We start from the raw sequence: 26,661 nt of genomic DNA on the forward strand, positions 1-26,661 counted from the left end.
GTGCTCGGAAATTTCATGAATTGAAAGCTGTGGACCCATTGATTTATGTTTCCTGTCTCTGCTTCTTATTGCATTGGCTATTTCTCTGTTGAACCACTTAGATTGTAGAGTTCCATTTGGTAAAATTTTTCTATACGTTATACATTTAGCCCTTTTTTCTTTATATATTTCTACATTGCGTATCTATGTTCCCTGTTTCGTCATATTCTTAATTCTTAGTGTATTCCTTCAGTTTTATCCAGTTACTCCGTCTGTAGTCTAGCTTTTTTTATAATTTCCCCTTCTTTTAGATGAGAAATATTTACCCGAAACCTAACTATTCTGTGGTTACTTTTGACAATATTTTCGCCCACTGAAACACTGGTCTTCCATTGGTAGCACAATATCTAGTATGTTACTTTCCCCTAGCTGGTTTATTGACCTACTGATAGAGAAATTCATTGTTGACAAATTTTAGTAGTCTATGTCCCTCCGTGTATGATGTAGAATAATTAGTGTCCCAGTTTACTGCTGCATTGGTGTCTCCCATTAAGGACAGCTAGCTTGTTGTTAACCTTTTGTCCAACTTGTCTGTACAGTTCTTCATCTTGTTCTTGTGTTTGATGTGGTGGTCTGTATATTATTAGTATGAACATGTTTTTTCCTATGTTTTTTATATTTGCACACACACATACAGAGAGAGAGAGAGAGAGAGAGAGAGAGAGAGAGAGAGAGAGAGAGAGAGAGAGAGAGATCTATTTTACATCATCTATTGTTCTGCCCAGCAGACTAAATAAGAAAATCGCTAAACTCTAGAATTATGTATACCATATATTTTAAGTCCTCTTTCCTTTATGACTGCTCGAGACAATTCCCATTGTATTGAAGAAAGCGAGCAAAATACAATCCCTTCATTCTGCTCCACAAGTTTCAACCCATTAATCAGCATAATAAAGAACGCTGTTCAACATATAACCTAAAGTGAGTTCTCATACCTTTGTAGATATCTCGGGAGTTGTCACGCAGAAATGGAAGTGGGAAATAGCTGCTTGGTAATAGTGCTACTTATAACTGAAAATAGTCTCCAGTACCATAATTGCTATTAATAAAGAACGGGTTGTGTTGAACTCATTTTTTCTTTATAGTAAATATTATTATTTTTACTAAATACTTGCGAGCTATTAGTGTTACTTAAAAATGAAAATAGTATCCAGTGCCATAATTATTATTAATAAAAAAAATGGGTCGTGTTGAACTTATCTTTCATCGTTATCGTAAAAAAATATAAGTATTTTTACTAAATAGTCGTGAGCTATTAGCGCTACTTACAACTGAAAATATTCTCCAGTACCATCATTATTATAAAAAAAGAATGGGTCTTATTGAACTTATCTTTAATCGTTATCGAAAAATGGATAAGTATTTTACTAAATAGTTTCAAGCTATTAGCTCTACTTGGAACTGAAAAGTCTTCAGTACTATAATTATTATTGAAAAAAATGGCTTATGTTGAACTTATCTTTATCGTTATCGAAAAAAAAACTTAAAAAAAAAAATATTTTTACTGTGTGAGCAAACCCGAATAATAGCATTTGTGCAGTCATTATTTATCAATCCTATTGTTACTGATAATTTAATTCGTAAGATTTTTCTTTCTATCTGGTTGCTGAAAAACAGTTAAAAAGATGAAGTGAAGTCAGTGTTATATTTCGGTAACGTTTTGGAGTTTTTTTATATTGTAGGAAATATGACTTTTGTGGTCTTCTCCTCTATGACTTGTGGTCTTCTGCTTGTCGTTGCAGTTGAAAATTGAACTGCAATGTCATTTAGCCGCAATTGTTGGCAATGTTTTAATGAAGAAAATACGACAGGAAGGTGATTTGCAACTTTTGTAATTTCAAAAACGTTGCTCATTTTAAATTCTTAAGTGGGAAATGTTGGTTTCCTAACAGTAGAGAATTTATGGGTAATAATTTCTATGTCCTCTTGAGGCTAACGTAAACTGTTCCCTGAAGTGATCTTAGGTCAATGAATCATTTCATTTACTAATACTCATTTTATGAGGGAACAACTGCAGTTAAAAATTTGCATTAAAAAACGGCAAATGTCTGGCAATATTTATTCCAGGATTTTTACGGTTTGAAAAAAACGGAATTATTGACGTAAAAGAGCGGTATTACGGTCACCACCCCGTAAAAAATAATAACAAAGTAAGGTAAAATTACGGTCGCCTGTATTTTACTGAAATATGGTTGAGAACTATATATTTTCTACGGAGAATTTCCGATTAAAATTACGGTTTTTTTTTCTAACAGCGTGGAGCAGTTTACCACCTGCATGATGTAGAATTTCAAAAGTACAAACTTACAGCAAAAGGTTTGATGTTAAACAGGCTGACATAAGCCTTTTTATAGTTTATTTATGAAAAAAAATATGTATTATTGTTGATACCTTTCTTGAATTATTTTATTTTAATTGTTGATAATTTCTCATATAGTTTAAATTATGACCTTATTTCATTTCCTCACTGGGCTATTTTATCCTGTTGGGGGCCTTGGGCTTATAGCAGCCTGCAATTCTACAATAGTTATTAATATAAATGATAACTATTATTATCATTAATAGATAATATTATTAATAGTTATTATCATTAATAAATATTATTAATAATGCTTATTATTTATAATAGTAATTATTATAAAAATAATAATAAAACGATTACAGTTGGTATTCATCATAATAGATGATGACAAATAAAAACCCAAGTAAATTGCATTTCTAGGACGATACAAGAAATATTCATACACATTTACTGAATCTGTAGTTCTTTATTTATCAAAAGTGATTATTTTAGATTCGGTATTCCCAGTGTTTTGAATACCTTGAAATAATCAGTCCTTCAGTGAGAAGAGAGATACTTAAGAAATAATTAAAGGACCACAGAACTAAAAGTCAATTATACAAGACTATTAAATGCTAATTTAGGTCAGTGTTCAACATACTGTTGGTGGGTTCTCTCAACCAGAGAGAATGCAGTACAGTGTTGCCATCAGTCAGAGATAATCCTAAGTTTTACTAAGACTTTTGCTCCTTGTGTCGTCATGAGAGTCTATATATATATATATATATATATATATATATATATATATATATATATATATATATATATATATATATATATAGATATAGAACTGAAGCTAAAAATTATCTTCTGCCTCCTTCAAACAAACACTATTATGATAATACTAAGAACTTTGTAAGGGATAATTTGAAACGAACTCTTTGATAAGTTAAATGTGTATAACCTGATGTGGGTGTCCGTTGGCTTAGGCCTTAAACAGTGAACTGAGAGCCTGGATGTTGGTTAGGTGTGTTTGGCTGAAATTAAAGAATATATAAAATTTGCTGACAACCAGAGTTTAAAAGATTACGTTAAATGTGCGTTAATAGGTTTTACCTTCTACGATCATAGATCGTGAGGGAAATAGTTAACTGTTAATAATGGAGGAAATAAAAAGTTCATATAAAAATAAAATTGGAATGAGGAATGATAACAATACAAAATTTCCCTGTTTTTCTCTTGTGGTCTAGTCCAGTTGTTTGCGATTGGAAAATAAATTGGCATTGTGCTAAAGCGTTTTTTCCTTATACTCTCATTCTGTTGTTTAAATTGAGTGCATGCCCATAACGCTTAGATCATGTGAGCATATAAGATGTTGTGGTGGCGTGTGTGGTAACGTCCCTGACTGGTGATCGCTGGAGACTGGGGTTCGAGTCCCGCTCAAACTCGTTAGTTCCTTTGGTCGCTGCAACCTCACCATCCTTGTGAGCTAGGGATGGGGTTTTTTGGGGGGAGCCTATTGATCTATTTGCTGAGTCATTAGCAGTCATTGCCTGGTCCTCCCTGGTCCTAGCTTGGGTGGAGAGTGGGCTTGGGTACTGATCTTATGTGTATTTGGTCAGTCTCTAGGGCATTGTCCTGCTTGATAGGCCAATGTCACTGCCCATTGCCTTTTCCATTCATGAGTTGCCTTCAAACCTTAGCTCTGCAATAAGAATATTGTTATAGGAACCTTTATTGTTGTGTTTTGAATTACCAAGGGAAAATTGTATCCCCGATATACAAGTATCCGGAGAAATATGATCTAGGCTTAAATGTGGAAAATGATGTTTGATTCTCGTTTAACTGCTAATGATTGTGTATTAATGCGTAGTTAAGAATAACTTTGGGCCGTTTTAATAATGATAACAGTAAATTTTATCTAAAAGCAATTAAGAAAGATTACGGCGTGACAATAATCGAACGTTTAGACCACCTGTCAACAGATAGATATCGCGTTATTGTTCGAAGAATTTATTAGATAAGGAGATAAGATTGCCACTATATCGTACATAAACTATCTTATCAGGGAAGCACCTAGATCACTAACAAGGAGTTCCCCTGTCAGTCTTTCTTCCCTTCGCTCTTTGTGAACATCAATTAACAATTTATTTTTATTTTTAAGAATCACTGGAATTTTAGGCCTCCACGATTAGTTCTATACAAGTGTATGCGACCCGTCAAAAATTACGGCTAGATATTTAGATAGATATGCAAGCACACGCTCACATATCAATCCTTCCCACCCCCTGCTCCTTTCCTTTTGGGGTACCCCCCTCTCACCATGGTATGACTAGTCCATCTCCCCCCTTCCGAGGGACGGGGAGAGTTCGAGTAGCTATACATCTGGTAATGTCTGAGCGTGACCGGAAAGAAATGTATATTTATATATGTAACCAGACATTTGCTCTTTATTATATAAGGGAAGATCACCGAGAGAGAGAGAGAGAGAGAGAGAGAGAGAGAGAGAGAGAGAGAGAGAGAGAGAGAGGAGAGAGAGAGAGAGAAGTAACAGGTGTCATGACGCGCTTCTTCATTTTGTCATTCACCAGAAAGATACTGCAGGATTCTTACATCTCTCTCTCTCTCCTCATCCATAAAAACCTGTCTGCAATTCATCATCTTTTAAGATTTTTTTTCTTATATTTTACTCCTTTTTTTTTTTTTTTTTTTTTTTTTATAGAATGTTCACATTACGTGTGGATTATTTCTATGCACTGATAAACATACTGTATTTTCTCGAGTTTCTTGACATTTTTCCTTTTTTTATGTGTGTATTTTTGTAACATATTTCACTTATGGCAACAACACATAATTACATGTTCAGCGTCCGTTCTCTGGATGTTTATGGCAATATACACACACAGACACACACATCGTTGCTATAGGAGAGGCATGCTGTTGAAAGAAAATGTATGTATATATATATATATATATATATATATATATATATATATATATATATATATATATATATATATATATATATATATATACACTGCACACACACACACACACACACATATATATATATATATATATATATATATATATGTGTGTGTGTGTGTGTGTGCGAGTGTATGTGTATGTACAGTATGCATCTTTATACCTATTAACACATGCAATTATACATATACATAAGTATACACGCGTATATACATACATACTGTATATACATTTCATAGTGTGGACAGGGAAAGTGTTAGTTCCTGATATCCTTTTTATTCCCGACATTTCGTGATTCTTAATCACATTGTCCAGGGTTACAAATAAAACATATAAATTTAAGAAATAGTTTAAAAAATTTACAAATCCATTAAAACAAGAAAATCGGCTAAAAATTAAATGAAAATTAATTTTCATTGATTTTTTTAACTGATTTTTAATATATTTAATATATTTGTGTGTATACTGTTCATGTAATATTTGTGTTTGTTTATGTGGAGGATAATTCATGAAGCTGTACAAACAGTAATAAAATCGAGACTAAATATCGTTTCAAACTACGCCAATAACATTTGACTTTTGCATTTTTTTGAAATTTGGAGAGATGAGAAAGTAGAAAATCACTTTGGAGATTCCAAACAAAACTAAGCGAGATATACATGTAGACTCGAACAACTTTATTATTATTATTATTATTATTATTATTATTATTATTATTATTATTATTATTATTATTATTATTATTATTACTGGCTTTCTACAACGCTAGATGGGAAAGCAGGTTGCTATAAGCCCAAGGGCTAAGACAAGGAAAATAGCCCAGTGAGGAAAGGAAATAAATAAACTACAAGAGAAGTAATGAACAATATAAAATATTTTAATAACATTAAAAATAGATCTTTCATCTATGGAAAAAAAAACAAGAGGAATAAAAAAAAGAATTGAAAAGTGTGCATGAGCGTACCCTCTAGAAGTGTCTGTAAAGGGGAATGTTGCTGAATGTTGACATACTCGACTGAATAAGAAAGAAATGTTGAATTTTAAGATTCAGTCCATTGATTTCCCCAGCATCATCTTCATGAACACGCGATGTCTGGAGACGGACGCCTTAAAAGTCAAATTACAGCTGAAGAGGCGTATAGAGAAAGTAATCGCTCTTGCCCACTTCCCAACGCAAACACCTGAGTAAACAACAATTACAGGACCAGCTATTCCTGAGTCATACTATAATTAGTCATACTATAATTAAGTTATATTTGGCAATTCGAAAGGAAGCCTATATTGCACGCATGGTTTTAGTTTCTGGTTGAGAAGGAATTAATTGCTTTAATATATAAACTTCCTATGATTAGAGTGACCGTAATAATAATGCATAAATATAGAGGATGTGTATTATTGACCAATTTGCTTCTGTTGCAGTGTTGTAAAATGTTATTAAAATAGTGTCTCAATAATGTTAATCAACGTAACACTATAGATGCGAGTAATATTGTTTTGGATTTTGTTATTGTTTTTAAACGTGTTCACCCTCTGTAAGACATACATGTAGTTTTTGGATTAGGGTAACGACTCGCTTTCAGTATGTGAACATTAGCTTCCATATGTCTTGACAACGTTTTGAATAGTGATGTTCACCTATGACTTAACTTGTGACAATGCGAAAGTGAAGAATGTCTGGGAATATTTATGTTATGGAAAGTGAAGATTTTTTTTTCTTTTTAGTAGTAGTAGTAGTAATAGTAGTAGTAGTCAGTGTAAAATTACACGATGTCGTGTTACTAAATAAATTGTCAATTTACCCATGTAAAATCTTTTTTTATATTAAAAAGCTCATTGGGGACTAGATTCGAGATATCTTGTTTGCAGATTTACAGTACATCCCATTACTAGGTTATAACATAATTTTATTTTGCTGATACATAAAGCAATGATTATTATTATTATTATTATTATTATTATTATTTTTGTTATTATTATTATTATTAATTAAAAATTCTCTCCAGTGATAACCTTGGCAACTCTGGGGTTTTCGCTTACTAGCTGCACCTGTCTCCCCGCCCCCAACGCCTGGGCATAAATTCCTTAAAATCGATCAAATCGGGTAATGAAACAAATCGGAATATTAAAACTAGGAAAGTTGACCTTAGTTGAATTTTAGACCTATCCCAAGAATCTTCATTGAAGACTTACAGACATTCTCATGGTTGTTTTTTTCTATTCGAATCTTTCTTTCTTTAATATTATTATTATTATTATTATTATTATTATTATTATTATTATTATTTGAATGACGATAGATTCTGGCAATTGGGAGATGGAACGCTATTTGGTATGCTGCTTGAAAGGGAACTTTTAAAAACAAACATCTTCACATCTTAGTGACATGGCATGTCACAAAGCTCGTGCCGCGTGTCACATTGATTCCCTTAAAGCACATGACGTGTCACTTCGGTCGTGCATGGGCGGCTGACGAAGTCCAAATTATGACGAGTCGAGTTTCTGCAGTCTGGTGTTCGAGAACATTTATTTATCCGCTGTTATTAACGTAACAACAGTGATGAGATGCATTCCTTTTTTTTTTTTTTTTTTTTTTTTTTTTTTTTTTTTTTTTTTTTTTTTTTTGAAGAAGAAGAAGAAGAAGAAGAAAAGAAAAGAAAAGAAATATAGTAGAAAGTTATCTTGCTTTAAAGTATCTAAAGGAATAAAGTATTTTTAACGTAAAGTTTTCTTAGAATAATGAAGACCATACTTCTTTTAGCCTTAAATTTTTTTTTATATGGAAATATGGGAGAATCAGATCCGTGTAGTCTATTGCTTAAAAGTAATGAAAGAAATAAAGTATTTTCAAAGTAAAGTTGTCTTAGATTAATGAAGGTAATATATAGTTTTATTTATACCATACAATAGGTTGCTAAATTTTAGTAATCTTATCATAAATTACTTTACTTCTAATAGTGAAATGAATAAATTATAGTTATAGGTATATAATATCTGTACTACATGGTTTCGATTTTAAGAGAGCGACCACCATTTAAACTTATTTACAAGACATCATTACTGTGATAGAAATAGATTAAAAGATACCGGTTGAAGATACGCTTACTTAGACGTTGAAGTTGAAAATGACTGAACATGTCACGAGATTGTATTTCCTATTTTGACTCCTACTCTCGTAACAAAGAACCCGTTCAAGTGGAAATATCTTTATTATATTCATATGTAGTTATTCATGGTTACCAATTTATACAAGTATAATTTAAATAGAAAGTTTCAAAAATAAGAATGAGAGGAGCACGTTAGCATCAATAATTAGAACAAGGGCAACAAGGACAGTGCAATAGAAGGACGAGAAAACAATGACAGTAAGCATTAAAATAGCAATGAAAATGGCCGTGATAAATTATGACATCTTTTCTCACCGATATGGTAACGTCCCTGACTGGTGAACTCCAGACTGGGGTTCGAGTCCCGCTCAAACTTGTTAGTTTCTTTGGTCCCTGCAACCTCACCATCCTTGTGAGCTAAGGATGGGGGTTTTAGGGGAGCCTGTAGTTCTATCTGCTAAGTCATCAGCAGCCATTGCCTGGCCCTCCTTGGTCCTAGCTTGGATGGAGAGGGGCTTGGGCGCTGATCATATGTACTGTATATATGGTCAGTCTTTAGGGCATTGTCCTGTTCGATAGGGCAATGTCACCGTTCCTTGCTTCTGCCTTTCATGAGCGGCCTTTAAATCTTTAAGCCTTTAAAAAGGTATCCATTTACGATTAGAGATGTTTATATTGGTAAATACCCAGTGATGATATCCTGTATACAAAGCAGATATTACACGTCAATTGCCACCTTGATCTCAAATCACTGCGTCATGTGCTGATCCTTATTTGCCTTATATCACTGAACCCAGATTAGCAACTAATGGTTGTTTACATTTACGTCACGCGTTAGGCAGTGAAGGCTGTTTTGAAGACTTTGTCATTGTTGGCAAACTTCAAGAAAATGTAATTGTTAGCAAACTTCAAGAAAATGAAATTGTTAGCAAAGTTCCAGGAAAGGAAATTGTTAGCAAAGTTCCAGGAAATGACATTATTAGCAAAGTTCAAGAAAATTAATTTGCTAGCAAAGTTCCAGGAAATTAAATTGTTAGCAAAGTTCAAGAAAATTAAATTGATAGCAAAGTTCTAGGAAATTAAATTGTTAGCAAAGTTCAAAAAATGAAAAAAAAAAAAGATGATAGCAATCTTCAAGAAAATGAAATTGTTAGCAAACTTCAAGAAAATTGAATTGTGTTAGAAAACTTCAAGAAATTGAAGTCATTGAATTCTTGAGACTTTATTGTTTCAAATCATCTCTTTCACCTAAAAGAAAAAGTTTCTGATTGGTTACCTTTTTTTTTTTTTTGGCTAAGGAACCAGAATTCACAAGATGGGAAATTAGATCATTTGTTTATTGCATGGAATTTTCGGCCAATAAAAAGTGAGACTTCCAAAGAACGTTTTCATTGAATAAGTAGCAAAATGAACACTTTACATTTTTATAGTCAGGAAAATATATACAACAGGATGTATCATGCATGTCCGATTGGAAAATTAAGTGAGTGATGTCTATTTCCTGAAATAAATCATTTGCATATCCTGTTAGCATAAATAAAAAATCGCATAGCTTTCTTTAATGAAATCATTTTTTTATTAACTTAATTTTGGCATCACATTAGCATGGTAAAAATAACAGGTAATGTTCTTTTTCTGTGTTCTATTCTAGAATATCATTAGCAGAAAGATTTACCATAGAATATTATTGTTATTATTATTATTATTATAATTTTTGTTATTATTATTATTATTATTATTATTAAAAATTCTCTCCAGTGATAACCTTGCCAAATCCGGGGTTTTCGCTTACTAGCTGCACCTGTCTCCCCGCCCCCAACGCCTGGGCATAAATTCCTTAAAATCAATCAAATCGGGTATTGAAACAAATCGGAATATTAAAACTAGGAAAGTTGACCTTAGTTGAATTTTAGACCTATACCAAGAATCTTCATTGAAGACTTACAGACCTTCCCATAGTTGTTTTTTTCTATTCGAATCTCTCTTTCTTTATTATTATTATTATTATTATTATTATTATTATTATTAAAATAATAATAATAATAATAGTATTGCTCTTAATATGATTTTGATCTTGTTTACAAAAGAGAAAAAAATAGGTTAACCATTTCCAACTGAAGATTTCGTTATTTAAGGAAAAAAGGAAAATAAGTACAAATTAGATCATCTTAACTGGAAATCAAGTTTGTGTCACTTAAAATGTTTTAGTAACCGCTATACGGTTATGCAATGTCCTGAGACGTTCAAAGTACTTTATGATTGTTAGATATAAGTTCGTGGACAGTTTTCTTTCACAATCTTTCAGAGTTTTGAGTACAGCATGTATCGTAATGCTTCTTGGAATTCCACTCAATAATTTTATCAAATTGTATCTATGTTGTAGATAGTTTTGTCGGTCTGAATTGATAATTTGACAAATGATTACTTTTTTCGTCATAGCCGAGATTTAAGATAAGGGTTTCACCACCTAGATTGCTTTGATAATAAAAAGGACTTTTAGGTTATTAGGTTAACATCTGCAGTGTATTTTATATCACTATCTGATAGGTATTGAAATAACGTTTTCGTCTGATGCGGATTTAGGATTACTGTACAAGCCCTTTCTGAGTGGGGACGCCTTAACGTGGTGCAAGATTTTGTGTATCGGTATGATCAACAAAGCTGTACTGGGTCAGGGACATCCATACTAGGTTGGTTTGCTGTGAATGATCAGGCAAAATTCTTCCACCATCGCTAATTCGCACTGTCCAACATGGTGGTGGAAACTGGCCAAACCCCTGACATGAATAAAGACGTCTGAGGCCTTTGTCCTACAGTGCACTAGAAACGGCTGTATTTGTTGCTGTTGCTGTTGTCGTTGTTCTACAAGCACATGTGGTACATACCATTGCGGAGGCTGGACATCCGATCAGCTGTTACTGAGTTGAGTTAGAACGTCTGACGCGTGCTTTGTTAGAAACGGAAGTGTCAACAGACTCATATCTGTAATTGAATCTGAGTAACGCTGGGAAATTCCTTCCGATGATCCGGTGTCTAGACTTGTGTCTGAGTCTTGGAGGAAAAATAGTATTAATCCTCCTAGGTCTGAGTCTGGGAGGATTAATACTATTTTTCCTTTTTTCCTCCAAGGTCTGAGTCGACCCCTTTGCCCCCGTGCCCCCTGGCCCCGAGCACCACCCCCCCTCTTCTCTTCCCCCTGTCACCCTGGCACCGCCTGCTACCCCAGCGACCCTTGAGCTAAGTGCTGAAATTTAAATTTTAAATAAAGTTGGAATGCACTGCCTTCATTTCTGTATAAACGGTTTCATTGGAAACTGTGTCTTAAATTCCACCTTCTGTCTGCGCTCTCAAATCACCTAATGTGGGTGCATCCTTAGATTTCTACTGTAATTGTTATTCTCCAATAACAAATTCAGTTTAGGAGATAGAAGTGTCGTTTAGGAAATTCTTTTTAATGGACTGGAAAATTTGAGCAGTAATAATAGTGACTTGTATGTTTATTATAAGCAATATTTAGATACAGATGGTTAGTCATTGTCATGTTATTGTTCGTATATATCAACTTGAAAAAATACTCCTTATGAAATTAAAGTTGGTATTTTCACGTCTTGTCGTATGTTGTACAAGTCGAAATATATGGATTTAAGTGAACTCTCATTCATATCGCTCTACTTCATCTCCGTTCTTTTTTCCATTTCGCTGTACAACCTCTTCTCACTTTTACAACCAGATAGAGTTTATCTGTAGGTCTTGCTTTTATCTCATAGTGTAAATAGAGTTTTGGCCTCAATACACTTGTTTGCTATTCGTTGTTCGAATTTTAAACCTTGCAAAAATTAAATAGAATTAAAGTAAAGTTATATAAATAAAAAAAGAAACAATCACCAATCGTAATTCGAATTTTAAAACCAGAATAGGAACACTTTCGTATAAGAACAAGGTAAAGAAAGTTCTCTGATATTTCCTTGAGAAACTCGACTTTCGAAGACATTATTCCTCGAATTTCTAACTTTCCTCCAGTGAAGTTACGTTCGGCGCTATTTTTGATAAAGGTTTAAAACCGTCGCACCGTTTGTCTGATTTATGTTTACTCAGAGGTCTCTTTGATGTTAGGTTTTAGGATTACCATTAGCCTAAATCCATATTGATCGTAGAGGAGAATTTCTTATTTTCCTCGCTCTAGTAACCGGATACGAGTGGGAAGGATGGAAATAAAGTGACACTAATTTCCTTTTTATGAAGGAAAATAAAAACTAGAATGGATTTTTTTTCAAGAAAAACCTCGAATATCAATGTTAAATTTTACTTTTATTGGAGAATTTTATTTCGATTCACGTTTCATGTTAAAGTTTATAATAACTCACCTTTGAGGCCAAGAAAGAATAATGTCAATTATTTTATTTAAATAAAAATTTATTAAAATATATCTTAGTTTCACACACACACACACACACACACACACACACACACACACACACACACACACGCATGTATATATATATATATATATATATATATATATATATATATATATATATATATATATATATATATATATATACTGTATATGATAAACCACATGGGAAATTAAAATATTAAATTTCGTTTCTTTAGCAGTCCTCTTGAAGATGTCAGAGGTGAAACTAGTTAGGATTCACTCAATATTTTGATTTTGCCTGCGGTTTATTACATCTAAATAATATATATATATATATATATATATATATATATATATACACATATATATATATATGTATATACATATATATATATATATATATATATATATATATATATATGCATCAGAAACGTTGAGCCTTTCTCAAGCCTTAGAACATAAGCTACTCAAAGAGCTGTGTAAAGAATAACGATGGGAATAACACTAAGAGACAGAAAAAGAGCGACATGGATACGAGAGCAGACTAAAGCAGAGGATAGTCTAACATGTAGAAAAGGAATGGACATGGACAGGACATAAAATGAGAATGATAGATAATAGATGGACATTAAGAATAACAGAATGACTCCATTGAGATTGTAAAAGAAGCGGAGGAAGGATGAGAAGACGATGGATTGACGAACTAAGAAAGTTTGCCGGCGTGGACTGACACAAAAAGACCATAAACAGACGCATGTGGAAGGACATGTCTAAGGATTTTGTTTTGCAGTGGACTTGTAATGACTGATAATGATGATGATGATGATATATATATATATATATATATATATATATATATATATATATATATATATATATATATATATATATATATATATATATATATATATATATATATATATATATTTATTTATTTATTTATTTATTGTTATAACTGGAGAGACACAATGTCGAAGTTTGAACGATGTGTAGTTAGGGAAAGTTAATAAAAAGAGCTTTTCCTTCAGTCATACCTATGTGTAATTATTGCCAACGAAAGAGGTACAGTATATATTCAACTATGCAGAGGATGACATTTTTAAAAAGAATAAGTCACATTTTTGAGAAGTTTATGTTTTTTTTTTTTTTTTCTTTTTTTTTTTTTTTTTTTGTATAAAGAAAAGTAATTTGTTCATATAATCACTCCTTTTATCATTCTGTTTATAATCTTTCTATCTTCTTTAAAGTGCATTTTTTGTTTGTTTCGACAGTGCTATAGCCATTGTTACAAGTGAGCCTAATAATATCCCCCAACTAGAGGGATTGTTTTTATATCTGTTAGATTACTACAGTTAATTGTTTTTAGTGAGGCAGATTTACACCGACTCGCAGGGGTGCCCTTTTTGCTCGGAAAAGTTTCCTGCTATCTGATTGGTTAGAATTATCTTGTCCAACCCAACAGTGATCAGGAAACTTTTCCGAGCAAAAAGGGCACCGCTGCGATTCGGTGCAAATGCGCTTCATTAAAAAGAATTGACTATATTTACTACTGCTCAGTTATCAAGTCATGACTATAACCGTTCTTGTGTTTCTTCCCCTCTATTGTCGAACAATTTAAAAAGTTTTTATCATAAAATGTCATAATACAGATGATTTTTTTTTTCAAACGGAATAAAAAGTATATGTGAATATTATAAGTCCTAATCTGTCAATAATTTTACATTTCACAAAGCGATCAGAATTCCTCATGGTTATGAATATCTTAATTTGCAGTGTTGTGCATATGTCTATTTATAGGAATGTATGTGTACAATATTTTGTGATGTATGTGATTATATGTTCTTTAACAACTTAGTATATTTTATTATCACTTATGACTACTGTGTGTCTGAACATAATTTTATTTTTATGTTAATTTTGTCTGTGGAAAAGATCTACTTAGCACTGGTTCATGAGTAGTTTATTTGTAGTTCAAGGTTAAGCTGTCTTGTGAACCAATGCTTGACTTTCCCTTTTGTTTTGCAATGGAGTTCCTGGTAGTGACATCTCTGTCTTCATCAGGTGCTTAGATAGTGGGGCACTTCTTACTGGACGTTGGCCACAATTAATTCTTCTTCTTCTTCTTCTTCTTCTTCTTCTTCTTCTTCTTCTTCTTTTTATTATTATTAGTAGTAGTAGTACTAGTATTATTGTTGTTTTTATTAAGGGCCTCGTTTACATCAAACAGGGCTATTTCTTGCAGGTAGTAATATACATATATTTTTTGCTCCAATCTCAACCATTAAGTACTTAACAAAATTTTCATACTTATCAACTCCTTGAATGTCATTAATGCCTGGATATGGGATTACAGTTTGGTTTAAGCTTCTGAAAACTACATCTTCAGGAACTGTGTATGTGGATATGAATGTGCTCAGACACTACACCACTTACAATACTCTGCATGGAAACTGTGGAGATATAGCCTACTCGTTCACATATTCCTATGAAAAAAATTAAGAAATTCATTATATAAAGAGGAATTGGCTGGCGATTTACAGGTTTGAGTTCGATCCAGGATCATCTTTTAAAAGTTCACTCAGCGATAATGGGCCCTTTAAATTATTATTATTATTAAATGCTAAGCTGCAACCCTAGTTGGAAAAGCAGGATTCTATAAGCCCAGGGGTCCCAACAGGGAAAATAGCCCAGTAAGGAAAAGAAACAAGGAAAAATTAAATATTTTAAGAATAGTAACAACATTAAGAGAAATATTTCTTATATAAACAATAAAAACTTCAACAAAACAAGAGGAAGAGAAAAACTAGATAGAACAGTGTGTCCGAGTGTACCCTCAAGCAAGAGAACTCTAACCCAAGACAGTGGAAGACCATGGCACAGAGGGCTATAGCACTACCCGAGACTAGAGAACAATGGTTTGATTTTGGAGTGTCCCTCCTAGAAGAGCTGCGTACCATAGCTAAAGAGTCTCTTCTATCCTTACCAAGAGGAAAGTAGCCACTGAACAATTACATTGCCGTAGTTTAACCCCTTGTGTGAAGAAGAATTGTTTGGTAATCTCAGTGTTGTCAGGTGTATGAGGACAGAGGAGAATCTGTTAAAGAAGAGGCAAGACTATTCGGTGTCTGTGTAGGCAAAGGGAAAGAACCGTAACCAGAGAGAAGGATTCAATGTGGTACTGTTTGGCCAGTCAAAGGGACCCCCCTAACTCTCTAGCCGTAGTATCTCAACGGGTGGCTGGTGCCCTGGCCAACCTGCAAAGGTTAAGAAAAAAAATGTCGCCTCTGAGCGTTCCTGAAAAGTTAGAATGCTGGAAGGCTGGACGTGAGAGCAAAGAGATGAATATTAGTGAGCATATATATATATATATATATATATTGTTTGTGTACATATAAATGTGGCATGTTGTTTAAGAATTCTCAACATCCTTTATCATGAGGATGGGAAGGCGACATGTGATGGCTGGGTACCGGAGAATACAACATAATTCTTATGGACACTAAATTTAATTCTAATCATTTATGACTTGCTGTTCAATCGCTCTTTAACTTTCCCACCCAGCTGCATATCACTGGGTGAATGGCTTCTCTGGTCCCAGCACCCGGCCATATTGGTCAAAGACACAAATCGTAATCATAATTTTTCGTGACAAGAAAATATTTAAGAAAATGTGAGCTTCGTATGATATTTTTGTCTTTATTTATGAGCAGTTGTATCATTTTGTACAAATTAAATATTTATATGTATTCTTTGGTTTACTCATATTGATAAGTACTCCATAGTTTGATTTGATTATTCGAAATGTTTTATGAACGTTTAGTGTTGATTCCGTGTTTGCTAAATATGAGATTTCATAACCAGATTACTCCTCTCTCTCTCTCTCTCTCTATCTCTCTCTCTCTCTCTCTCTCTCTCCTTAAAAATGGTAATAAAAGGTCTCAAAAAAGAATATCTGTGTCATCCTAGGGATTTTGTAATTGTAACCCATCCTATGAAGAAATTATACACTCTCAAAAACAAGTAATGGAGACTTTAATCTCACATTAACTTTTTATGGTGATTGAGGGGAATTTCCTCGCTTCTGATTACAGTGAATTTCGGCGTAATAGTCAGCAATCACAAAGGGACTTGTCTTCTGAAAAATAATATTTTGCTGGCGTGTCAACATAGTCGGTTTGTCTAAATGTTCTTGTAATGATTAGCCTAGTTTCTTCACTCGTTTTTTTAATTTTTTTTTTTATTAATAGCAGATATGTTTATTTCCAGCATTATTTAAAGGGACATTTATAAATTTTAAATTTTTTCAAATTTCTTCGTTTCTTATTTTTTTTTATTGATAACAGATATGTGTATTTCCAGCATTATTTTAAAGGGTCTTATATAAATATCCTTTTTTTTTTTTAATTACTATTGATAAAATTTATATTTTCAGTGATTATAGCCTGTAATTTTCAAGTTTTTATTTATATATTAAGTGTTCATTATCTAACCTCATAAATATAGATTATCACAAATTATCTTCCAAGAAAAGCTGTCATCAGATAAAAAAGTTGAATTTGTTATGATTTTTATTGGCTTGATATGTTTATTTATTTCGTAATCTACTCAAAATGTAAAGTTATCAGAACGCTTTCATTATATATTACTAGTAAAAATGACTGTCATTATCCCCTCTTTAAAAATATATTCTTCACTATTTCTTATTATTTGTCATTTTCAAAGTTACATCTTTCACCAAACATACTTTATGCATTTTTCTAATGAGAAGAATTATTTAATTTTAATGGCCGTTTATTGCAAAACATATGAACGTATTGAATTTCAAATGATTGAACGTGCATGCATATAAACAACATACTTTTCAATACGACACCAAATATTTCAAATGCTCTTAGATTTAAAAGACCAGAGAAACATTAAACATTATATATATATATATATATATATAATTGTATATATATTCATATATATATATATATATATATATTGTGATATATATAGACACATATATATATACATTTATATTTTGTATATATATATATATATATATATATAAATATATATATATATGTATATATTATATATATATATATACAAATTTAAAATGTATATATATATATGTATATATAAGAATATATATATACATTATATATATACATATATATATATAATATATATATACAGTATATTACGAGGGAAAAAATAATTATAAGGTAAAGAAGATAAGATTTCTTTTTCAGTCAAGAGCGTTGCGTAAGGTCTCGGCGTAATTGCGAACATAAAGAAGAGAGCAAACGTATCTTGCTGTTGCACCTGCAATTGCTATCATTACTCAGCGTTTGGTAACATCTCTGGGGTTCATACGTTGAAACGGATACTCTCTCACTACGTTGTACAGTCTTTTGGTTTTGCTTTATTGCCGTGTTGGTTAATTTAGTTTTTGTGTTTTCTGTGTTACGCTATATAAGCAATACTGTGTATATATATATATATATATATATACATATATATAATATATATCTATATATATATATGTGTGTGTGTATGTATATATATATACACATATATATTTAAGTAACATACGTTTCATACTTCTTTTATATTACGAACATAGATTTGCATCTACACGCATGTAATATCAAGGTATACAGTACGTATCCTTGGAAAAGTTATCTTAGCGGAGGAAGTACTTCCTTTGATAAATTCGAATCCCAACGTCCTTCGTTTTGGCCATGTGATTTCTCCCCCTTCCACTGCTCTCTCTCTCTCTCTCTCTCTCGTCCCTCTCTCTCCTCTTCTCTCCTCTCTCTCTCTCTCTCTCTCTCTTTCTCTCTCTCTCTCTCTCTCTCTCTCTCTCTCTCAGGGGGTAAAAGCATTTTCGTCCGGGCTTCCTTCGCATAAATAATTTGAATGAAAGTATTTTTTTTTTGAGTGATTCTGCTTAGTCATGGCTGCTACATCTGCATTCATATGTGCTTGCATTAGAAAAGGATTCATTATGATAGCATCAGGGGTCACATCAGTGGCATTGACTATTAATGAGGACACAGACAAAAGCTCTTTTTTTCTATACTCCTCTCTCTCGTGTTATAGAGAGAGAGAGGAGAGAGAGAGGAGAGAGAGGAGAGAGAGAGAGAGAGAATATATCTGCTCAACACTGGTATGTAGAAATGGTCCCCGATATAAATCCACATTTGAGCGTTTTTTTTTTAAGAGAGAGGGTGAATTATTGCCTACAGCATCAAACAGTTTTGTTTATCAAACTACTGAAGTGGAGGTATGTTATTTGGATCTTGTGGTTTGTTTTACTAATAAATTGTACACACACACACACACATATATATATATATATATATACAGTATATAATATATATTATATATATATTTCGTGTATATATACTGTATAAATATTATTATATATATATATATATATATATGGGTGTAATACATAAACATATACTAAAATATATTCATCATCAGGCCTCAAACATGGCCTTCCACTCCCGTCTATTTATGGTCCCTCTATGCCAGTCCTACACCCGCAAACTTTCTTAGCTCGTCAATCCATCGTTTTTCTTCCTTCCTCTGCTTCTATTACAATTTCTAGGACCCATGGCATGATCTTAAGGTCAATCTGTTATCTGCCAATCTCATTATATGCCTTGCCCATGTCCATTTCTTTTCTCTTATATGTTTTTAGAATATCCTATAATTTACTCTACTCTCGTATCCACGTTGCTCTTTTTCTGTCTCTTAGTGTTATTCTCATTATTATTCTTTCCGTAGCTCTTTGAGTTTTAACTAATTTATATTCTATGGCTTTAGTAAGGCTCCCAATTTAGGATGGCTAAGTTAATAGAGGTAGGACCATCTGATTAGATACTTTCCTTTTTAAAGAAAGGGACATTTTAAATTTCATAATCTCATTTTGATTACCAAAAGCTCTCCATCCTATGCTTATCCTTCTTTTAATTTGGTCTTATGTCCCTGGGGAAACACTTACTGTATATTTATTAACAATCTTTAGAGGTTTTTCCATAGCCCTTATTTCATTTAACATTATCTTAGTTTTACCTCGTATTCATTTTCGGTCCTGCATTTGTGCTTTCTCCATTAAAAATCTTCTATCATCTTTTACAATTTCCTCCCATGATTCACTGAACCGAACTATATTATTTGCAAATCTTAAGTTGTTGAGGTTTTTCCAATTAATAATAGTTCATATACATTTTCCCAATTTAAACTTTTAAAAACCTTTTCTAGGCATGCTGTGATAATTTAGGAGTTATCTAACTCCCTTATCAATCGGAATTTTCTCAGTATCTTTACGTATACAGTATACTGTATATGTGTGTACAGAATATATATATTTATATATATTATATGTGTGTGTGTGTGTGTGTATATATATATAAATAATATATATACATATATATTTGTATATATACATGTATATATGTATATATACATATATTATGGATATATATATATATATATATATATATATTTGACTGGCCAGACAGTACTCACATTGAATCCTTCTCTCTGGTTACGGTTCTTTCCCTTTGCCTACACATACACCGAATAGTCTGGCCTATTCTCTACATATTATCCTCTGTCCTCATACAACTGACAACACAGTGATTATCAAACAATTCTCCTTCACCCAAGGGGTTAACTACTGCACCGTAATTGTTCAGTGGCTACTCTCCTCTTGGTAAGGGTAGAAGAGACTCTTTAGCTATGGTAAGCAGCTCTTCTAGGAGAAGGCACACTCCAAAATCAAACCATCGTTCTCTAGTCTTGGGTAATGTCATAGCCTCTGTACCATGGTCTTCAACTGTCTTGGGTTAGAGTTCTCTTGCTTGAGGGTACACTCGGGCACACTATTCTATCCTAATTTCTCTTCCTCTTGTTTTGTTAAAGTATTTATAGTTTATTTAGGAAATATTTATTTTGATGTTACTGCTTTTGAAATATTCTATTTTCCCATGTTTCCTTTCCTCACTGGGCCTATTTTCCCTGTTGAGGCCCCTGGGCTTATAGAATCCTGCTTTTCCAACTAGGGGTTGTAGCTTAGCAATTAATGATAATAATAATAATAATAATAATAATAATAATAATAATAATAATAATAATAATAATAATAATAATATGTGTGTGTAATTATACTGTATGGGTGTCACAAATTTGCTGTTGGTATGCATAAAGATAAAGGAGTTTTCATCCTCGAATATAAAACCGAAGTATGAATGAGGCAGTGACCATTGCCTTCCTTGTTTCTCAAGCAAACATTTATGAAAATAAACGATGCCGTTCATATATTTTAGCTATGGGTAAACTATTTAGATTGTTCATTCCATGGTTATGGAAGTTTGTCATGTCTTCAGAATCCAATTATAAAAAAAAGACAATTATTTGAAATTTGGTAAAGTATTTATGAAATTTATCGTGTATGCATGACCGAGGTATTCGCTGCAGTTTCCACAATAAGGTTTTTTTTTGTGTGTGTTTGATTGTGCCCGTATACTTTATTATATGGTAATATGTATGAAAATATAAGTTTACTCTTCTGAACAACAAGGGCTGAGGAAGTAAAAGTAAGTCGGAATTTGTTATCAATTATTTGTTACCATCATTTTTAGCACCGTCTTTCCAGAGGCTTTCAGATTCAGATCCCGTCACACGTGCCTTTCTCTCTGTCCATGAATTTCCTGTGCCACATTTGTGTCTCTCTCTCTCTCTCTCTCTCTCTCTCTCTCTCTCTATTGTGTCATAACAGCCTTGCTTGGCATTTCCTTGTGGCTTTTGTGGTTGCAAGCAAAGTGGATCAGTGTCTGCAAAATGGCTTGGTAATCTTCCCAGAGCTCTGTGGAAAAAAAAAAAGACTTATTGACACAATCGTGTCTTTTTAGCCCGGAAATGTTTTCAGGTGGAAAAGAAAGGATGGGTGATTTTCTTCATCGTTCACCATTCATTGTATTTTGGATGAATGGAATTTTTTTTATTCATTGTGAAAGGCTTTATTAGTTGTTTTCCTTAGCAATTGCTTAAAGGAAAATGTTTGAGAAAGTTCAGTTAATTTTATTTTCAAAGGTTTGTGAAAGTTTCCAAACTTTGTTTAATGATTATTGGATAAGTTTTGGAAACGATTCTGAGTTTTGCTTGTAGAACTTGATTTGAAACTGATTCTAGTATTTCCCATTCCTGAAACTTTAAAACTAGTTTTATTAATTGAAAAAACTTTGTTAATTTGTCTTTCTCTAAGGATAAAAGTTCCTCTATAATGCTGCAGACAATCCATCGGAAAATAGAAATTTAAAAACACTTTTTTTTTTCATTTGGCATTTCATGTACAGTATTTTGAACTTCATCTTTTACCTTTTGTAAATTCGATGAAATACTTAGAATTTTTTTTTTTATTAATTTGTTGATAAAAAGGTTCAACTAAACATTATTATTATTATTATTATTATTATTATTATTATTATTATTATTGAATATTATTATTATTATTTTTATTATTATTACTATTATTATTATTATTGTTATTGTTGTTGTTGATGTTGTTGTTGTTGTTGTTGTTGTTGTTGTTGATGTTGTTGTTGTTGTTATCGATATTATTATTTACCTTAAATACAAGGCCTTTTCAAAGGTATAATTCTTAATAACAGATCCAGTCGACCATTACCAACCCATTTCCAAACGATGCACAAACAAACAAACAGAATTTCGTATGTACAGCAAAACATGAAATACGAATTTAGGTCTCTCAAATGACGATAATTAGTAACTAGATGCTGGAGCATTGCAGTGAACGACCGCAAATCGCCTCGTTTCCGGCGATCGTTTTAGTACTTAGAACAAACCCAAGAGATGTTTGTGTGGTTTATATAGGCACCCTCGTTCGTATAGGAGGTTTTGAAACGGAAGGTTGTGGCAGTGGTTTCTGCTCTTGCTTAATTGGTTCTTTGTGATGTCGATTTTTTTTTATGTGTCAGAGATTCGACATATGTAAGCATACACACACATACACACACACACACACACACACACATATAATATATATATATATATATATGTATATATATATATATATAAATTTATATATATATATATATATATATTTATACATACAAAATATATATTATTATTATCATTATTGAAATTATTATTATTATTATTATTATTATTATTACTTGCTAAGCTACAACCCTAGTTGGAAAAGCATGATGCTATAAGCCCAGTGGCTCCAACAGGGAAAGTAGCTCAATGAGAAAAGGAAACAAGGAAAAATAAAATATTTCAATAACAGTAAACATTAAAATATAAATATAAGATATAAAACTTTAACAAAACAAAAGGAAGAGAAATAGAGATAGAATAGTGTGCCCGAGTGTACCCTCAAGCAAGAGAACTCTAACCTGAGAAATTGGAAGACCATGGTACAGTGGCTATGGCATTACCCAAGACTAGAGAACAATATATATACATATATATATATATATTAGTATATATGTCTGTCTGTGTGTGTTTGGTTCTTTGTACGCACCACATATTTCTATTTCTACCTAACACTGGGAACGAACCCCTAGTTTTTTTCAAGTTAAATGTAAGCTTCTATCCCGGTATGAGGAAGAACTCTATATATATATAATATATATATATATGAAAATAAAGTTACTCTTCTGAATACAAGGGCTATGTAATTCCATAACTGAAGTAATGTATATTTTAGACAAGATCGATCAAAAGCATAATATTTCACTAAATATTTTGATAACGGTCTTTTGTAGTTTCTCTTTCCATTAATGTAGTCTCCGTAGAAATTAATCAATTTCTTGTGTTTGTTAAACTGTAATAATTTTCCTTTCCCTAGATTACCATTTTGTACTTATTTGTATGTTTTCATTATCATTTATAAGTGATAAAGACAAATAAGAGGACAATCATCCTAGAGACCAACCATATAGATATATGGTTAGTGGCAGCACTCAAGCCCCATCTCCAAGCAATAACTTCAGTATATTCAACAGGTAGACCTATATAGGCTCACCCTTGTTGGATTATTTCTCCTACAAGGGTTCATCTTAGGAGGATCAGTTATTTTTCCTCCAAGGCATCACCCTCGGAGGATTATTTTTCCTCTAGGGGATAACCCTCTGAGGATTATTTTTCCTCCAAGGGCATTTTTCCTCCAAGGGCTCACCCTAGCAGGGTTGTTTTTCTCCAAGAGCTCACCTAGGAGGATTATTTTTCTCCAAGGGCTCATCCTAGGAGGATTATTTTTCCTCCAAGGGCTCACCCTAGCATGACTTTTTTTTCCTCCAAGGGCTCACCTTAGCAGGATTATTTTTCCTCTAAGGGCTCACCCTAGCAAGATCATTTTTCCTTCAAGAGCTTACCCTAGAAGTATTATTTTTCTTTCAAAGGCTCACCCTAAGAGGATTATTTTTCCTTCAAGGACTACCCTAGAGGATTATTTTTCCTCAAGGCTCACCTAAAGAGGATTATTTTTCCTCCAAGGGCTCACCTAGGAGGATTATTTTTCCTCCAAGGGGCTCACCTAGAGGATTATTTTTCCTCCAAGGGCTCACCTTAGGAGGATTAATTTTCCTCCAAGGGCTCACCCTAGCAGGATTATTTTTCCTTTAAGGGCTCACCTTAGGAGGATTATTTTTCCTTCAAGGGCTCACCTTAGGAGGATTATTTTTCCTCCAAGGGCTCAGCCTAGCAGGATTATTTTTCCTCTAAGGGCTCACCTTAGGAGGATTATTTTTCCTTCAAGGGCTCATCCTCGGAGGATTATTTTTCCTCCAAGGGCTCACCCTAGCAGGATTATTTCTCTCCAAGAGCTCACCTTAGGAGGATTATTTTCCTCCAAGGGCTCATCCTAGGAGGAGGATTTTTCCTCCAAGGGCTCACCGTAGCATGACTTTTCCTCCAAGGGCTCACCTTAGCAGGATTATTTTTCCTCCAAGGGCTCACCCTAGCAAGATTATTTTTCCTCCAAAAGCTCACCCTAGCAGGATTATTTTTCCTCTAAGGGCTCACCTTAGGAGGATTATTTTTCCTTCAAGGGCTCACCTTAGGAGGATTAATTTTCCTCCAAGGGCTCACCCTAAGAGGATTGTTTTTCCTCCAAGGGCTCACCCTAGCAGGATTATTTTTCCTCTAAGGGCTCACCCTAGCAGGATTATTTTTCCTCTAAGGGCTCACCTTAGGAGGATTAATTTTCCTCCAAGGGCTCACCCTAGCAGGATTATTTTTCCTTTAAGGGCTCACCTTAGGAGGATTATTTTTCCTTCAAGGGCTCACCTTAGGAGGATTAATTTTCCTCCAAGGGCTCACCCTAGCAGGATTATTTTTCCTCTAAGGGCTCACCTTAGGAGGATTAATTTTCCTCCAAGGGCTCACCCTAGCAGGATTATTTTTCCTTCAAGGGCTCACCTTAGGAGGATTAATTTTCCTCCAAGGGCTCACCCTAGAAGGATTATTTATCCTCTAAGGGCTCACCTTAGGAGGATTATTTTTCCTTCAAGGGCTCACCTTAGGAGGATTAATTTTCCTTCAAGGGCTCACCCTAGCAGGATTATTTTTCCTCTTAGGGCTCACCTTAGGAGGATTAATTTTCCTCCAAGGGCTCACCCTAGCAGGATCATTTTTCCACTAAGGGCTCACCTTATGAGGATTATTTTTCCTTCAAGGGCTCACCTTAGGAGGATTATTTTTCCTTCAAGGGCTCACCTTAGGAGGATTAATTTTCCTCCAAGGGCTCACCCTAGCAGGATTATTTTTCCTCTAAGGGCTCACCTTAGGAGGATTATTTTTCCTTCAAGGGCTCACCTTAGGATGATTATTTTTCCTCCAAGGGCTCACCCTAGCAGGATTATTTTTCCTTCAAGGACTCACCCTAGAAGTATTATTTTTTTTCAAGGGCTCACCCTAAGAGGATTATTTTTCCTTCAAGGACTCACCCGAGGAGGATTATTTTTCCTCCAAGGGCTCACCCTAAGAGGATTATTTTTCCTCCAAGGGCTCACCCTAGCAGGATTAATTTTCCTCTAAGGGTTCACCTTAGGAGGATTATTTTTTCTTCAAGGGCTCACTAGGAGGATTATTTTTTCTCCAAGGGCTCACCTTAAGAGGATTATTTTTACTCCAAGAGCTCACCCTAACAGTATTATTTTTCCTCCTATGGCTCACCCTAGGAGGATTATGTTCCCTCCAAGGGCTCAACTTAGGAGGCTTATTTTTCCTCCAAGGGCTCATCCTAGGAAGATTATGTTTCCTCCAGAGGCTCACCCTAGAAGGATTATTTTTCCTGCAAGGGCTCACCCTAGAAGGATTATTTTTCCTCCTAGGGCTCTCTTTAGCATGAATATTTTTCCTCCAAGGGCTCACCCTAGTTGGTTTATATTTCCTCTAAGGGGTCACCCTAGCAAGATTAATTTCCATCCTAGTGCTCACCCTAGGATGATTAGTTATTCGTCCTCTAAGGGCTCATCCTAGGAGGATTAATTATTTTTCCTCTAAGGGCTCAGCTTACGAGGATTTGTTATTTTTACTCTAAGGGTTCACCCAACAAACACCCCATTCCCCATCCTACGAGTAGTGCTCGAACTTCTGACCCATGAGACAGAAAAATTATCCAGTATGCTACCACGGCACTAGAAATATTAACACTAGTGTACGCGACCCGTCAAAAAGATGACGGCTAAATATGCCCACACACTGATTCAACCCTTCCCAACCCCTCCTCCTTTCCTAACTATACATAATCCCTTTCATTAGGGTATGAATACCCCCTCTGCCCCTTACCCGAGAGACCGGGAGAGACCTAGCAACTGCATGACCAGACCTGTGTTTGTGTG

This window comes from Palaemon carinicauda, chromosome 15, assembly GCF_036898095.1.
Source record: "Palaemon carinicauda isolate YSFRI2023 chromosome 15, ASM3689809v2, whole genome shotgun sequence".
Classification (NCBI taxonomy): Eukaryota; Metazoa; Arthropoda; class Malacostraca; order Decapoda; family Palaemonidae; genus Palaemon; species Palaemon carinicauda.